This window comes from Gossypium hirsutum, chromosome D05 (assembly GCF_007990345.1).
Source record: "Gossypium hirsutum isolate 1008001.06 chromosome D05, Gossypium_hirsutum_v2.1, whole genome shotgun sequence".
Taxonomy (NCBI): domain Eukaryota; kingdom Viridiplantae; phylum Streptophyta; class Magnoliopsida; order Malvales; family Malvaceae; genus Gossypium; species Gossypium hirsutum.
Window position 1 is genome coordinate 12,695,887 of NC_053441.1, and position 18,315 is coordinate 12,714,201.

The window sequence follows — 18,315 nt, forward strand, 5'->3', positions numbered from 1 at the left end:
GCGCATAAAAATTTACTTTCAAATTTAATTCATCATTCATAATAAAGCTGTCCTCCTGTACAGCAGTCACTAAAATAATTATAATTCAAGCTACAAAACTCGAAATTTAGATCCGTAAATTTTGCATAAAACTAGACTCATATATCTATTCATCATAAATTTTTCAGAATTTTTTCTTTAGCCAATTAGTACAGTTTATTAGTTGAAGTCTCCCCTGTTTCACTAATCGACTATCCTAACCACTCATCACTAAAATTTAATTATCTCTTATTAAAGGCTTCATATGGTGATCAAACTTATTTCTACTGAAAATAGACTCATTAAGGAGTCTATACATATACAATTATAACTCAAAATTCCTTCTGTACAATTTTTAATGAATTTCTAAAGTCAGAACAGGGACTTCAAAAACATTCTTGCCCTGTTTCACTAAAATTCAAATATCTAAAAGTATATAATTCTTTTGCTTACTCCACTTCTTTTATATGAAAGTAGACTCTTTCAGCTTTAATTCATATCTCACTCAACTTCTAATTCTATTTCCACTATTTTTGGTGATTTTTAAAAGTTACATCAATGCTGCTGTCCAAGAACTGCTCCATTGCAATTTTTAAAAAAAATTCAATATAACCCCTTTATAATTGTCTAACCTTCCCTGCAAATTTCAAATCACAACCAATTCCAGTATTTCATCTACTTCATTTAAATACTAATGAAGTTCAACCAATCAACCATTTCAAACTAAAAACATGTATATATTTCGATATCTAACGCAACCATAACATTCAAATTACTTTTTACTTCAATTCCCTATACATGCCATATAAATCCAAAAAGTTGCTTAACATAAACTACCGGAGTATATCTGGATAGGTGATTCTTGATGTAGATCCGATCCTCCGAATGTATAAATACGTTAATCTACAAAAACAATAAACACACACATGTAAGCTTATAGAAAAGCTTAGTAAGTTCATAGGCATAAACATAAATCTTATCAAACACTTGTACACTTATACAATATACACCATTACTAAATTTACCTGTCAACCACAATCTTTGGTGAGTTCCTTGGTATAAACTCACTACTACTTATTCTTTTACCATAATTCCTTTGGCCCATTTGTCACTTACCATCCTTGATCAAAATTAAGGAACGGTTACGGAAAATTGAGTACTTCACTTTCACTTTGACATATGACCTCTTATCACTTGTCCTTGATCAGATAAGTGTAGCTAGGCTACCACTTATCACTTTGCCACTTGATCAGATAAGTGTAGCTGAAGCTACCACTTATCACTTTATCACTTGATCAGATAAGTGTAGCCACTTATCACTGTCTCTTGATCAGATAAGTTAACCACTTATCACTTTGTTCTTGATCAGATAAGTGTAACCACTTATCACTTGTTTCTTGATCAGATAAGTGTAGCCACTTATCACTTTTTTCTTGATCAGAAGTACTCAAATCCGGTGTTCCACTTAATTTGATCATTTATTCGATTTCACATTTTATTTTATCTCATTTCAACAATAAATACATTTCATCATACATTGTATAATTCATGAAATTAACATTAATCATTAAATTTCAGCCATATGAACTTACCTGGATCGATTTGCAGAATTTGTAAAAGTTCAGGGACTAATCGGCTACTTTTTCTTTTCCTCGACTTGTTTCAGGTTCTCGATCTAAATGCAAATTTATTCATTCATCAGCATTTAATTCAATTCTAATTCATTTCACAATTTATGCACTTTAATTTTCGAAGTTACACTTTTACCCCAAACTTTACAGTTTTTACAATTGATCCCTACTCAATTAACCCCTCAATTGATCTAATTTTTCTCAATTAACACCTTTTTCCAACTATTTTAGACTACTACATAGCCTTTCATACTCAAAACCGCAACACCAAACCTTAATTCCCAACTTTTTCACAATTAGGTCCCTAAAATCAATTTCTATCAAAATTACTTAATAAAATCATCATATAACAAAATTAAAGCTTCAATTTCATGTTTATTCATCATAAAAATCCAACACTAATCAATGGTAACTTTCAAAATCAGCCATGGAATCAAAAACTAATGAAATAATTAGTTGGACCTAATTGTAAAAGTATCAAAATCACAAAAATTAGAAGAAATAATCAAGAATTAAACTTACATGATTCAAAAATATGAAAAACCAGCTTATTCCAGACCTCCTATGGCGTTTTTGCTGATAAATTGTGAAGAGATCTCTAGATTTTCACTTTTGTCTTTGTTTTAAATGTTTAATTTGTTAAGTTTCCAATTTTGCCCCTGTTTCTCCTTACATTCTGCTGATTTTTCTTACCCAACCGTCCAGCCCATATAATTTGGGTCTAATAGCCTTTTAAATCCCTCCACTTTAGTCACTTAAGCTATTTAATCACAATTTAACAAATTTTACACTATTCCCAATTTAGTCCTTTTTAGTTAATTAACTATCCAAACGTTAAAATTTTCTAACGAAACTTTAATACCAACTCAATGACACTCTATAAATATTTCTAAAAATATTTATGGCTCGGTTTAAAATCTTCGAGGTCTCGATACCTCGTTTTTTTTTTTTAATTATTTTAATATTTATTCCTAGTACACTATTCACTATTTCAAAAATTTTCCTAACTTCACATTTAACTTATACTTACTAAATTTATAATATTTTCTACTCGTTTGTCAGATTTAGTGATCTCGAATCACCATTCCGACACCACTAAAAATTCAGGCTATTACAACTCTCCCCCCCATTTTAGGAAATTTCGTCCCCGAAATTTCGTACCTGGAAATAAATTCGGATACTGAAATCTCATCAATTCCTCCGTTTCTCAGGTTGCCTCCTCAGATCCATGTCGATTCCATAACACCTTAACTAGTGGTACACGTTATTCCTCAACTCTTTAACCTCCCGAGCTAAAATTTTCACCGGTTCCTCTGAATAAGTCATGTCAGGTTGGAGCTCTATTTCCGTATGAGGAATTACATGTGATGGATCTGATCTATACCGTCTCAACATAGACACATGAAACACATTATGAATATTTTCAAGTTCCCGGGGCAAAGCCAATCTATAAGCTACCGGACCGATTCTTTCAATGATTTCATACGGCCCGATAAATCGTGGGCTGAGTTTTCCCTTTCTGCCGAACCGCAAAACTTTCTTCCACGGTGACACTTTCAAAAATACACGATCACCCACACTAAACTCTATATCCCTTCTCTTCAAATCTGCATATGATTTTTGCCGATCGGAGGCAGCTTTTAAACAATCTCGAATAATACGAACTTTTTCTTCAGTTTCCCGAATCAAGTCCACTCCCACCAGTTTCGATTCACTTAATTCAGTCCAATATAATGGAGTTCTACACTTTCTTCCATACAGAGCTTCAAACGGTGCCATTTTAATACTAGTTGATAACTATTATTATAAGCAAATTCGGCTAAAGGTAAATACCTTTCCCAGCTGCCGCCGAACTCAAGTATACAACACCTTAACATATCTTCTAAAATCTGAATCACTCGCTCTGACTGCCCATCTGTCTGGGATGAAAAGCTGTGCTGAAATTTAATTTGGTGCCCAGAGCCTCCTGTAATTTACTCCAAATCTCGAGGTAAATCTCGGATCTCGATCCGAAATAATAGATATCGGTACCCCATGTAACCTCACTATCTCAGACACATATAACTCCGCTAACTTTTCAAGCTGATAATCTGTTCTGACTGGAATAAAATGTGCCGACTTAGTTAACCGATCAACAATCACCCATATCGAATCTTTCTTCTTCGGAGTTACTGGTAATCCAGATACAAAATCCATCGTGACATGTTCCCATTTCCACTCTGGAATCATAATGGCTGTAACAACCCTGTCGGCACTTGATGCTCAGCTTTCACCTGTTGACAAATCAAACATCTTGCTACATATTCACAGATTTCTCGTTTCATTCCAGGCCACCAATACATTTTCTTCAAATCACAATACATTTTTGTACTCCCCGGGTGAATAGAACACATACTACTGTGAGCCTCTGATAAAATATCATTTTTCAAGTCTAAATTATTTGGAACACATATTCTATTACGATAATATAACATACCATTTTCATCAATGGAGTATTCTGAGCTTAACTCATTTTGAACCATCTGTCGTTTTAGCATCAATTTTGGGTCTTCATCTTGTAATTCCCGAATCCGTTGAAAGAACACAGGTTTAGCTTTTAATTCCGCTAGTACAGAACCATCCTCATTAATAGATAAATGAGCACTCAATGCCCGTAATGCAAATAATGATGATTTCCGACTAAGTGCATCTGCTACGACATTTGCTTTCCCTGGGTGATAGTCAATGACAAGATCATAATCTTTCAGCAACTCTAACCATCGTCTCTGTCTCAAATTTAACTCTTTCTGAGTCATTAAATACTTCAAGCTTTTATGATCAGTATACACATAACATTTCTCACCATATAAGTAGTGTCTCCATATCTTCAAAGCAAACACGATCGCTGCCAATTCCAAATCATGTGTAGGATAATTCTTCTCGTGCGGTTTCAGTTGTCGGGAAGCATATGCCACCACTTTTCCTGACTGCATAAGTACACAACCCAAACCACTCAGAGACGCATCACTATATACTACAAACGGTACGCCCGATTCTGGTTGAGTCAACACTGGAGCCTCTGTCAACATCTTTTTCAACTGATCGAAACTCTGCTGACATTCGTCTGACCATATAAATTCAACATTCTTTTGTAGTAATCGAGTCAACGGTAAGGTAATCATTGAGAAATCTTTGACAAATCGGCGATAATAACCTGCCAATCCTAGAAAGCTCCGTACTTCAGTAACATTCTTTGGAACTTTCCAATTTACCACTACCGCTATCTTACTTGGATCCACTCTTATTCCATCAGCTGATACAATATGACCCAAAAACGCAACTTCCTGAAGCCAAAATTCACATTTGCTGAATTTCGCATATAACTGTTTCTCCCGCAAAGTCTGTAATACAATCCTTAGATGTTGTGCATGTTCGGACTCTGTCTTTGAATAAATCAATATATCGTCAATGAACACAACCACAAATCTATCCAAATATGACTGAAAAATTCTATTCATCAAATCCATAAAAGCAGCAGGAGCATTGGTTAAACCAAATGGCATCACCAAAAATTCATAATGACCATATCGAGTTCGGAAGGAAGTTTTCGGCACATCACACTCTTTAACTTTCAACTGATAATACCCAGATCGAAGGTCTATCTTGGAAAATACTGCAGCACCTTTCAACTGATCAAACAGATCATCAATACGAGGCAAAGGATATTTATTCTTTACCGTTACCTTATTCAACTGCCTGTAATCTATACACAGTCTTAAAGAACCGTCCTTCTTTTTCACAAACAAGACAGGTGCACCCCAGGGCGACATACTCGGTCTGATGAACCCTTTATCTAATAACTCCTGCAACTGCGCCTTCAACTCTTTTAATTCCGCTGGAGCCATTCTGTACGGTGTCATTGATATAGGAGTTGTTCCGGGGATCACATCAATTACAAATTCAACTTCTCTATCAGGTGGTAGACCGGGTAACTCTTCAGGGAACACATCAGGAAATTCATTCACCACTGGCACTTGTTCGAGCTTTAAATCAGAACCCCGAGTATCAAGGATATAGGCCAAGAATGCTTCATTGCCTTTGCGTAATAATCTCTGAGCAGAGAGAGCTGAAATAATTCTGACTGTATCGCCCATGTTTTCTGACCCAACTGAGATTACATCTCCTGTTTGACATTTCAAACTGATTTGCTTATCACGACAATTCACCACCGCATCATGTCTCATTAACCAGTCCATCCCCAGAATAATGTCAAATTCCCGAAAGGGTAACAACATCAAATCAGCGGGGAATTCATAGCCTTTCACTTTCAGTGGACAATTACGACATATCAAATTAACCATCACACTATGACCTAATGGATTTGTAACTTGTATATCAAATTCAGTGGATTCAACAAATAAATTCTTTTCAGATGCTAACATAGTGCAAATATATGAATGAGTAGATCCAGGGTCTATCAATGCATAAACAATAACATCATAAAGATAGAAAGTACCAGCAATTACATCAGGAGCCGTAGCTTCTTCCCTTGCTCGAATGGCGTGGTACGTGCTGGTGCTCTATTCTCTGATCGACCAACTGATTCCCTCGTACCCGAACGGGTAGTCCCTGTAGCACTGCTCTGGCCCGAACGTCTACTTCTTTGAGGAATGGTTCTCTGTATCTCTTTCTGTTCCACTTCATCTTTTTGCAGCCGGGGACAATCTCGAATAAGATGATCAGTAGCCTCACATTTATAACAAGCCCCCATCTTAGTCCTGCATTCTCCGAAATGATATCTTCCACAATATTGACACTTAGGTCGTGAAGCATTCTGAACACTGCTCACACTTGCTACAGGTCTATCGAATACCCTGAAATCAGATTGTCTTGGTCTATCCCTGCCCGATCTCCCCGACACTGATGTAGTTCGATTAATTTCTTCTCTAGATTTCTTCACTGGAAAATCTGAAAATGACTTAGAAGCACCTCTTTTGAATGGCTCTTTACTTTTTCGATCCCGCTGCATTTTTCTATTGTATACTTCTTCAAGCTTTTGAGCACGGTCTGACAGAACAACGAACTCTCGTATTTCATTACCCCCAATCATCATTCTAATTTCATCATTTAACCCTTCTTCAAATCGGATACACATTTCTTCTTCAGTAGATACAATGTCTCGGGCATATTTGCTGAGGTAGACAAATTCTCTTTCATATTCAACTACTGATTTATTTCCCTGTCGTAGGTCGAGGAATTCCCTTTTCTTTTTATCCAAATATCGTCTGCCCACATATTTCTTCTTAAATTCATTTTGGAAAAATTCCCAAGAAATTTTCTCTGCCGGAACCACAGCCTCGATCGTCTCCCACCAACTATAAGCTTCTTCTTTCAACAGAGACACAGCACATCTCAAATAGTCATCTGGTGAGCAAGCCATTTCTTTAAAAATTCTTATCAAACTCTGTAACCAATATTCAGCTTTGACGGGATCATCATCAGTCCTTCCCCGAAATTCTTCGGCTCCAAGTTTTCTAAGCCTTTCCAATGGAGAACGCTTACTAGATTCAGTCGTTGTAGAAGGTGGAGGAGCAACCGGGGGTACCATCGATGGAGCAGTAGGGGGAGGAGGTGGTTCAGCCTGATTTCTTTCTTGCCTCATTTCAGTATACCACTGATTCATAATCCCATAAATCATATTCTTTAATTCATGCTCTCGCATTTGGGAAATCGGAACATCACTGCTTGCTCTTTGTTCAGAATTCTGTGCTCTACTGTTAACTTCTTCTTGATCAGTACGTTCAGGTAAATTTGACATCTTTATAATCGGAGAGTATCTATAAAAATAACAAAGATTAGATCGGATCATACACATCACACTATCACAGATTTATATGGCATGTATTTCTAAACACTTTACACTTCACACATATTCCGAGGACCGGCTAAACCGGGCTCTGATACCACTAAAATGTAACACCCCTTACCCGAGACCATGGCCGGAGTCGAGCATGAGGCGTTACTTGACTTAACTTAAAAGTTCGGGGCATAAAAATTTACTTTCAAATTTAATTTCATCATTCATAATAAAGCTGTCCTCCTGTACAGCAGTCACTAAAATAATTATAATTCAAGCTACAAAACTCGAAATTTAGATCCGTAAATTTTGCATAAAACTAGACTCATATATCTATTCATCATAAATTTTTCAGAATTTTTTCTTTAGCCAATTAGTACAGTTTATTAGTTGAAGTCTCCCATGTTTCACTAATCGACTATCCTAACCACTCATCACTAAAATTTAATTATCTCTTATTAAAGGCTTCATATGGTGATCAAACTTATTTCTACTGAAAATAGACTCATTAAGGAGTCTATACATATAAATTATAACTCAAAATTCCTTCTGTACAATTTTTAATGAATTTCTAAAGTCAGAACAGGGGACTTCAAAACATTCTTGCCCTGTTTCACTAAAATTCAAATATCTAAAAGTATATAATTCTTTTGCTTACTCCACTTCTTTTATATGAAAGTAGACTCTTTCAGCTTTAATTTCATATCTCACTCAACTTCTAATTCTATTTCCACTATTTTTGGTGATTTTTAAAAGTTACATCAATGCTGCTGTCCAAGAACTGCTCCATTGCAATTTTTAAAAGAAAATTCAATATAACCCCTTTATAATTGTCTAACCTTCCCTGCAAATTTCAAATCACAACCAATTCCAGTATTTCATCTACTTCATTTAAATACTAATGAAGTTCAACCAATCAACCATTTCAAACTAAAAACATGTATATATTTCGATATCTAACGCAACCATAACATTCAAATTTACTTTTTACTTCAATTCCCTATACATGCCATATAAATCCAAAAAGTTGCTTAACATAAACTACCGGAGTATATCTGGATAGTGTGATTCTTGATGTAGATCCGATCCTCCGAATGTATAAATACGTTAATCTACAAAAACAATAAACACACACATGTAAGCTTATAGAAAAGCTTAGTAAGTTCATAGGCATAAAACATAAATCTTACCAAACACTTGTACACTTATACAATATACACCATTACTAAATTTACCTGTCAACCACAATCTTTGGTGAGTTCCTTGGTATAAACTCACTACTACTTATTCTTTTACCATAATTCCTTTGGCCCATTTGTCACTTACCATCCTTGATCAAAATTAAGGAACGGTTACGGAAAATTGAGTACTTCACTTTCACTTTGACATATGACCTCTTATCACTTGTCCTTGATCAGATAAGTGTAGCTAGGCTACCACTTATCACTTTGCCACTTGATCAGATAAGTGTAGCTGAAGCTACCACTTATCACTTTATCACTTGATCAGATAAGTGTAGCCACTTATCACTTTGTCTCTTGATCAGATAAGTGTAACCACTTATCACTTTGTTTCTTGATCAGATAAGTGTAACCACTTATCACTTTGTAAGTGTAGCCACTTATCACTTTGTTTCTTGATCAGAAGTACTCAAATCCGGTGTTCCACTTAATTTGATCATTTATTCGATTTTCACATTTTTATTTTATTCTCATTTCAACAATAAATACATTTCATCATACATTGTATAATTCATGAAATTAACATTTAATCATTAAATTTCAGCCATATGAACTTACCTGGATCGATTTGCAGAATTTGTAAAAGTTCAGGGACTAATCGGCTACTTTTCTTTTCCTCGACTTGTTTCAGGTTCTCGATCTAAAATGCAAATTTATTCATTCATCAGCATTTAATTCAATTCTAATTCATTTCACAATTTATGCCCTTTAATTTTCGAAGTTACACTTTTACCCCAAACTTTACAGTTTTTACAATTTGATCCCTACTCAATTAACCCCTCAATTGATCTAATTTTTCTCAATTAACACCTTTTTCCAACTATTTTAGACTACTACATAGCCTTTCATACTCAAAACCGCAACACCAAACCTTAATTCCCAACTTTTTCACAATTAGGTCCCTAAAATCAATTTCTATCAAAATTACTTAATAAAATCATCATATAACAAAATTAAAGCTTCAATTTCATGTTTATTCATCATAAAAATCCAACACTAATCAATGGTAACTTTCAAAATCAGCCATGGAATCAAAAACTAATGAAATAATTAGTTGGACCTAATTGTAAAAGTATCAAAATCACAAAAATTAGAAGAAATAATCAAGAATTAAACTTACATGATTCAAAAATATGAAAAACCAGCTTATTCCAGACCTCCTATGGCGTTTTTGCTGATAAATTGTGAAGAGATCTCTAGATTTTTCACTTTTGTCTTTGTTTTAAATGTTTAATTTGTTAAGTTTCCAATTTTGCCCCTGTTTCTCCTTACATTCTGCTGATTTTTCTTACCCAACCGTCCAGCCCATATAATTTGGGTCTAATAGCCTTTTAAATCCCTCCACTTTAGTCACTTAAGCTATTTAATCACAATTTAACAAATTTTACACTATTCTCAATTTAGTCCTTTTTAGTTAATTAACTATCCAAACGTTAAAATTTTCTAACGAAACTTTAATACCAACTCAATGACACTCTATAAATATTTCTAAAAATATTTATGGCTCGGTTTAAAATCTTCGAGGTCTCGATACCTCGTTTTTTTTAATTATTTTAATATTTATTCCTAGTACACTATTCACTATTTCAAAAATTTTCCTAACTTCACATTTAACTTATACTTACTAAATTTATAATATTTTCTACTCGTTTGTCAGATTTAGTGATCTCGAATCACCATTCCGACACCACTAAAAATTCAGGCTATTACAAACAATCTTGCACCTAAGCTCAATAAGACACATGGTCGAGTGAGGAGGTCGTGTGTGGCAGCCATAGAAAAACTCTCTTTGTACATTCCTTGTTCGTCAAAAGTCTATTTAGGATAAGTAGCCATAGAAAAACTCACACCCGTTGCGGTGCCGAAACTCTTGAAATTAATCTGTCATACCCAAACTGCCTTGGTCACTAGTCTTGAAGAAATGCTTTTATGTTTCTACATTGGAGAAATTCCCTACTGACAGCCACCACTAAAAGATTTGATCAAAACTCGAGTCCCTTAATGACCTGTTATAAGCACATATTCGGACAACAATATACCTGAGGAGCATCATAGATAATCATTCTGTATTCCATTCTCCTTTTAGCGTCACATGGTCACACACACGAAGAGTTTCTTCCAACGATTCATTACTAGAACACTGTGACTTTAGTGGACTAGAACCTCTTAACCAAGTATCATTCCAAAAACTTACCAAGCTCCCATCACGATTAGTCCAAATGTAGACTTGTTTACCATCATTTCAAAAACTCGTAATGGATCACCATATGAACGAGCAGTTGTTTCGACGTATGTCTTCTAGGATATTCCATGAACATTGTATTTATTACATAGAATACAAACCCACAAATTCTTTGAGTTAGCGAATATATTAAACCTCAACATCAAAAGAAAGAGTTTGTTTTGGACTTAAAACTTTTGAATCCCTAAACCTCCATTCAACATCAGCATATAATAATCTTTTTAGCTAACGAGTGATGGTTTTCTACCTAAGCTTGAAGTTCCCCAGAAGAAACTGTGAGCTAGCTTGTCAATTTCCTTGTAGATCGTGATTGGAATTTTAGTCGTAGCCATAAAATAATTGGGAATCGTAAGTAATACTGACTTAAACAATGTGAGGCGACAAGAAAATGACAACTTACTAGCATCCCACCCATTCAGTCGATTCCGGATCTTACCCAAAATAAATTGAAATTTTTTGTCCATACTCTGTTGTGAAAAAATGACATACTGAGATATTTCCCCAAGTTGTGAACTTTTGAGAAACCTAGCTTTCCGCATATAACTGTTGCTAGTTCCTCAGACACACTGTGAGAAAAAATTGATCGAGTCTTCTTTCCGTTAACTTTGTGGCCAAAGAAACGATAGAATTGATTTAGAATGTGCTTTAGGCAATCCGCTCCATTTTCATCGGCTCAACAGAAAAGCACCAGATCAACAGCAAAAAATAGAGGGGACACGTATAATTGTCTACGTCAAAGCATGAACAATTCCCATCTTCCTTCCTCAATAGCTATTTTAATCAAGTAACCCAATCGTTCCATGCCAGGAACAAAAAGGTATGGACAGAACAGATCTCCCTATAGCACTGCTCTAATTGGTTTGAAGTTATCTGAAAAGCAACCATTCCGAAGCAATTGCATTGTCGATGATGAAACGCATTACGTGATTATTCTAACAAACGATTCTAGAAGCCTATCATCTAATAGAGTGTCATTTAAAAAATCCCACTGCACCCTGTCATAAGCCTTCTCAAGATCTACCTTGATTACCATCCAACCCTTTTTGCACATTGTATTCTTCATAGTGTGAATCGATGCCTGGACAACAATAATGTTATCAGTAATGTTTTGCGATGCAATGAAACTTGATTGATTCTATTTTCTTAGCACATTCATAGCTTATCGAAGACGAATAATAATAGTCTTTGTAATAATTTTATACAGAACCGTACATAAGCTAATGGGCCTATATTGACTAATCAACTCTACACCAATGCTTTTAAGAATAAGGGTCAAGAGAGTTCTGTTATGTTTTGGGTCTAAAACTCCTCCCGAGAAAACATATTGAACCATCTGAAAGACATTGTTTCCGACGATATCCCAATTTGCTTGGTAAAATTTGACATCAAAACCATACACACCCGACGCTTTGAGTGAGACCAGGATAAAAATAGAACGTTAAATCTATTCCATATTGACCTCGACAAATAAATCACTCACAATATGAGATTCTTGATTTGGAAAACTCCACTTGACAATAAATCCCCAAATCGAGTATGGGTCCACTGTATATAACAGTAAGAAATACTCAACCGCATTTGTCCTAATGATTTTAATATAATGGCACCACTCATTACCCTTTATTTTCAAACTCACAATTCGGTTCTGTCGACCCATCTTCATTGTACGATTATGGAAGAAACTTGTATTTCTATCCCCAATCAGTAACCACTCACTCCTAGACTTCTGAAACCAAAATATTTCCTTTTGGTTCAGAATTTTTTCAATGTCAAGTCGCACTTCTGTTTCCCTAAATCTAAGGCTCGTGCTATTATTTTGTTTCAAAGCTTTTTGTATGTGTTCCAATTTCATCCTTGTTTTTTCTAGAAAAATTGCTATTAAACATTGTTTTGTTGTAGACTTGGATAAACTAAGTAAAGTTCTCTAAATTCACCGCAATGTCTGCTTCGTTACTCCAAGATTTTAACACAACATCTTGATACTCAGGGTGCGTCAACCAACTAGTAAGAAAATGAAAAGGTCGGTCTCATTCCTTTAACCTCTTCGGATACGCCGAGATCAACAACGAATGACGGTTAGACTTCAGCCTGTGTAAATGCCGCACAGTTGCGTTAGATGCAAAAGCTTGCTAACACTCATTGCAAATAGATCGATGCAATCTTTGAAATGAATTTCCACTGTTCCACATAAACATTTGTCCCTGAAATGCTAAATTAAGAAGTCTATGTTGTAAGAAAAAAGACCTTAAACAAATACTCCCTACTCAACTAGGTTCAGAACCGTCCTGTCTTTCTTCCGAGCATATAATGACATTAATATCACCTGCAATCATCCATGGCTCACTTAAGTGGTAATCTGATTCAACTTACCCCACAATTAAACCCTTGTGCTTCGTTGTGGACATGCATAAACCGTAGTGCAAAAAAAGGGTGCTGACTTCTATCATCACGGATTCGCATATGAACAAATTGAGGATGAACTTTAAAAATCTCCATCCGAGTGCCCTCATTCCAAAATAACCATATACCCCTTACAAAGCCTAATGCTTCGATTCTAAAAGAATATTCAAAACTGGATATCGCAATGACTGGATCTACCTTAAGATCAGTAATTCGAGTTTCAAAAAAAAGCAACAAAATCTGGAGAAAACTCTGTTCTATAATCCTTTAAAAATTGTTGAACGGGTGTGTCCACACCCACAACAATTCAAAAAAAATGAAAATTGAAATCTACCATCATCAGATAAAAATAAAGAAATAAGCTTTTACCATTGAAACCATGCAGCCCCCATATCCACTAGAAATTCATTCTCCGAACCTTTAACATCAACAACATTCCTCTTCATTTCCATTTCTTCCCCAACCTCACGATTTAGCACTTATAGAATATATTTTGTTTCCCCCACTACTAACATTAAAGGCTAGTCACTTTTCGACAGGTTCGTCAGTTCTTGACCGATGTTACAACTTATTCTACTTTCTCTCTCATCATCTGGTATTTGACCAATATTTTCTCCCATTTTATTTTGTGAATCTAAAACTCGAGAGCACTGGCCCTTACTTTCTTTTTGTGACATACCTGTTTTCGAAAGAAATTTTACTAAAACATTTTTCCTCTCGTTTAAAAATAGACCCACCGCTTGAAAATTAATCTGACCAACTTTCTTAACAATTTAAATTGACCCCATTTTTTTATCAATCATCAAAAGGTTTAACATTTGGCCCAATAGATGACCCACATATTTTATTGGATTGTTTTAGTTTGTTATTATTATGTTTCAACCCATCAACCAACACTAGCCTTTTCCCTTTACCCTTACTTAGGGTTTCCTTCGCCTTTGCGTTTTCCCTTATCTACTTTTCCACCATACTACCATTCCTTTCCAAAATCCTTAATCTCCCTCGTTTTCCCCTTAAAAACTTGTTGACATCGTTATCATTTAATTCCCCAGATTTTCCTCTACCAATTCCCCATGATTCCCACCCAAAATTAGAAATTTGCAACCACTTACGATGTTAGCCTCCACAATGCCATCCGCCTTTGCCACGATCGTTCTTGTCTTCCTCCATTGGCTTCGTTCAACAATCATCCCCATCACATACTTCTTTGCTTCTACATCTTGTAACATTGTTACCCTCTTTGGTGGTTTATCTTTCTCCGGCACCATATCTATTTCTTGCCATGTGTTGTGAGGACAAGCTTCTCTATAATGCCCTTACCTTCTACTATCGAAACAAATTATGGGTAAGGATTAATATTCAACCCGTTGAATCCTTCCGTCAATCCTGAACTTTGAGATTAAAGGCTTCCCCATATCCACAAAAACCATCATTCTAACAAACTGACCCCTCGATTTAGCATCCTTCTCCTCCTTCTAAGTTTCTCACCATCAACACTATTACCCATCAATTTATCTTTCAACGATTCGTTTGTGCCACGAATCATGTTCACCGCCATTCCTTTCACATCCACTATGGGATCATCAGGGTCAGGTGGTTCCTCTGCTCTACGATGTACTTTCTTAGTTGAATGTCCAATGCGGCCACAGGAAGACGACGTTACACCAGCAATTTTCTCCATTTTTCTTGAAAATAATTTATATTTAAGAAGATCGTAGTTACATCCTACTAGAATTATTAATATAAAATAAGTAAATAACATATTAAGTCAGTTTTAAAATGTAGTCTGAAAACATTTGTTAAATTTAAGTTGTATCATAAAAATACCAAAGTTATTATAATATAAAAAAATATAGTAATTAATAAGTAATTGTCAATTTCATGAGTTTCGATCCATTGAAAATCTTAATTTATTTATTGTGATGACTTTTATTTAAAAAAATGTCATGATGTCACATACTAATAAAACCAAAATTTTAAATAAATAAAATTTTTGGCCAACAATTAAAAATAAAATGATATATATAATTTTATATCGAGTAAAGTAGAAGTTTTCTTTTTAAAGTAAGTCGTTTAATTATTCGGAATCCATTTTTGGTAAAGAAATAGTGCTTTTGATTTATTTTAGTCAAGAATGTATATATAATAATATCATGCAAAGGTGGTCACAATCAAAGTGATTGTTGATTATAATAAAAAAACTCGACTATGATACAATCACTAAATTAATCTTTATTCCCATTTGTCTAAGTCTAGATTTTATAAAATTCAAATGGGGATTGGGACAAGAACATAAAACAAGCAAAACTTGACAATGGAGGAATCATGTGGAATTTTTTACTCCTTTTTTGAAAATAAATAAATTCCCATCACCAAACGTTGCTTTCATGGATGCCATTATTATTAAGTGATAACAAATTATCTTTTTGGCTGAATGTTTATTCCTCATCTCGATTTGGAATCTCGAAGCTTGCACTTGGAACGGAAATAAATTAATTACAAAAAAGAGACTGATATATTTTATAGAGAGAGAATGCTTGTTTGGGTGTTGATGCTTAATTGTGCGGCTCCTAAGCAAATAATTATAACAAGTATACAGAAACAAATCTCTTATATATTCTTGACTTTAATATGAATGGAGAAATGAATAATTTATATATCATGATTAACAATCATCTCTTTGGTGAGCACTGTAAGCTAGCTTGTCCCCTTTAGCCATAGTTGTTGCCTATATACATGTCATTGAAGTAAACAAAATGGATCATGATATATCAATTGATGTAAGGGGTGGAGGGCAGTTGGTGATATGCCATTGTCTTTGCAGCATTATTCCATGCTTTCTTCATCGAAGTTGAACTCATCTGTACAACATTTTCAACTTAACTTTCCAAAACCACCCAAGAAATATATATAATTTATTAATTAATTGAGTCAGTTTTTAAGTCAGACAATATCTCAAAAGAAGCTTCTTTATCTATAAATATATATATGTTGTTTGAGGACTTGGACCATGATTTGTTAAAAACCTCCATTGAATATATGGGGACATTTCAAAGGCAATTTCAAGTTGAAGAAAATTATGGTTTGGTCAGCTGAACAGCAAGCAGTCATTGATTGAAATTCTCCCACTACCCAAAAATAGAAAAATGAAATTCTAGATCTAAATCAATTTTGGTTACCCAACTTTTAATTCATATTACAAATAAAAATAAATTAAGCTCTTACTGTTTTATTAAAATTAAATTTAGGTGAAAACTTATTAATTATATCCAAATTATATCAAACTCCCACTTGTATTCAATGAAATCTAACCTAAACCTAATTCAAGCGGTAAGAACGTTTCATCTACTTTTTTCAAACATCAAAGTCAATTTTCTATTATTGACTTTCATCAAAAGTCTATCATTTGGGTACTCACTTCTTCCTTTACTAAATTAACCTTTTCCATAATTTTATAGTATAAATTTCTTCAAGTAATCCATTATAAACTTCAGCATTTTCTTCTTGGCGATATACATATATGATGTCTGCCTAACTTTGAAAGTTAAACCTGGTAAAGTAGTGTTTGTCTGCTTGCATTTCTTACATGCATGTTGAAATTTCTACCCCTTCCCCCCCCCCAAATGGAAACTCGTCGATGCATGGTAACAACTACTGAGACTTTTGTGAAAGAAAATAAGAGGTATGAAGTTTGAATTTGGTGCTGAAAAACAGTGTCACCTATTAAATAAATTCATGGTTTCTTCATCAACCCTATTTTATTGTTTTATTATTTTCTTATCTCAATTTTTTGTGTCACGAGAAACTTTAATTGGTAACTCAAAAGAAAGCAATTTTAATCGAATAAGTAACTAGAAGAAAGTGAAACTCGACAGAAAAGAAGATAAAAGATGAAAAAGAAACAGGGCCCAAAAACATGACATTACATGAAAGGGGAAGGGAAGGGGAAACCGTGAACAAGGATGTCAGAGTTACACGTGTCGAAAACCCAGAAGGGAAAAAGGGCGAGAGGGTAGTAATGAAAAGCAAAAGTCGTTTCTCTTTCACGTGGATCCCTCCATGAAAGGGTATAGTCACAGTGTGACAAATTTTTTACAGGTTATGTCCTTTTTTCTTTTTTTCTCTGATGTTTGTTCTAATTAAGCAAACCCCCCAACTCCGCGGCCAATGTGTTATTTTCTACCACCAGCTTTTTTCCTCGCTCTCTGTCGCTCACCCTTTCTCCGATGTTGTCGGCTTTTCACCCTCATGATCAGCATTTCATAAAAATTAAAATTAAAAATATGTTTTTATTATTTAGATTTTTTGTTAACCAACTCTAATAAATTAGTATTAACAACAATATTATTGTTTTATTTGAAAGGGTTTTGGGTGCTTCTCTGCGACAGTGTGCCCTTCTTTATTGTGTATAGTAAAAATGAATGAGGATTTTTATTTTTTGATGAATAATATGTAAAAAATATATTTATTAAAAATTTATATAAGAACCAATTGAAATTTTAATTAAAATGATAAAATTAAATGTTTAAATATTAAAATTTTTATTAATTAAAAATGAAAAAGAAACGCTTCCTTACAAATACACATTTATACAAGTAGAAAGTATTACAATAATTTCACACTGTTGAGTACTCACTAGCTATGATCATGGTAATTTGGTAAGTGTATATTAAAAACTAGACAATTATAAAACAAACAAAAAAACAAAGGGGAGAGAATCAATAAAATGACATAAAAAAATACAAATATTGTTAAGAAATGCTGTAAAATTACATCTAAAACCATGTAAAATTAAGTGTTACGTATGGCATTTAATATAACAGAGAGAGACAAGAAAATGAAATGAAAGGATGTGTGTGGAAAGGAAGGAGTGAACACCTGGATCACGCCTATTAGAAAGTATGTGGGGTATATGCTGACAGACAGACAAAATTATTTTCTCCCATT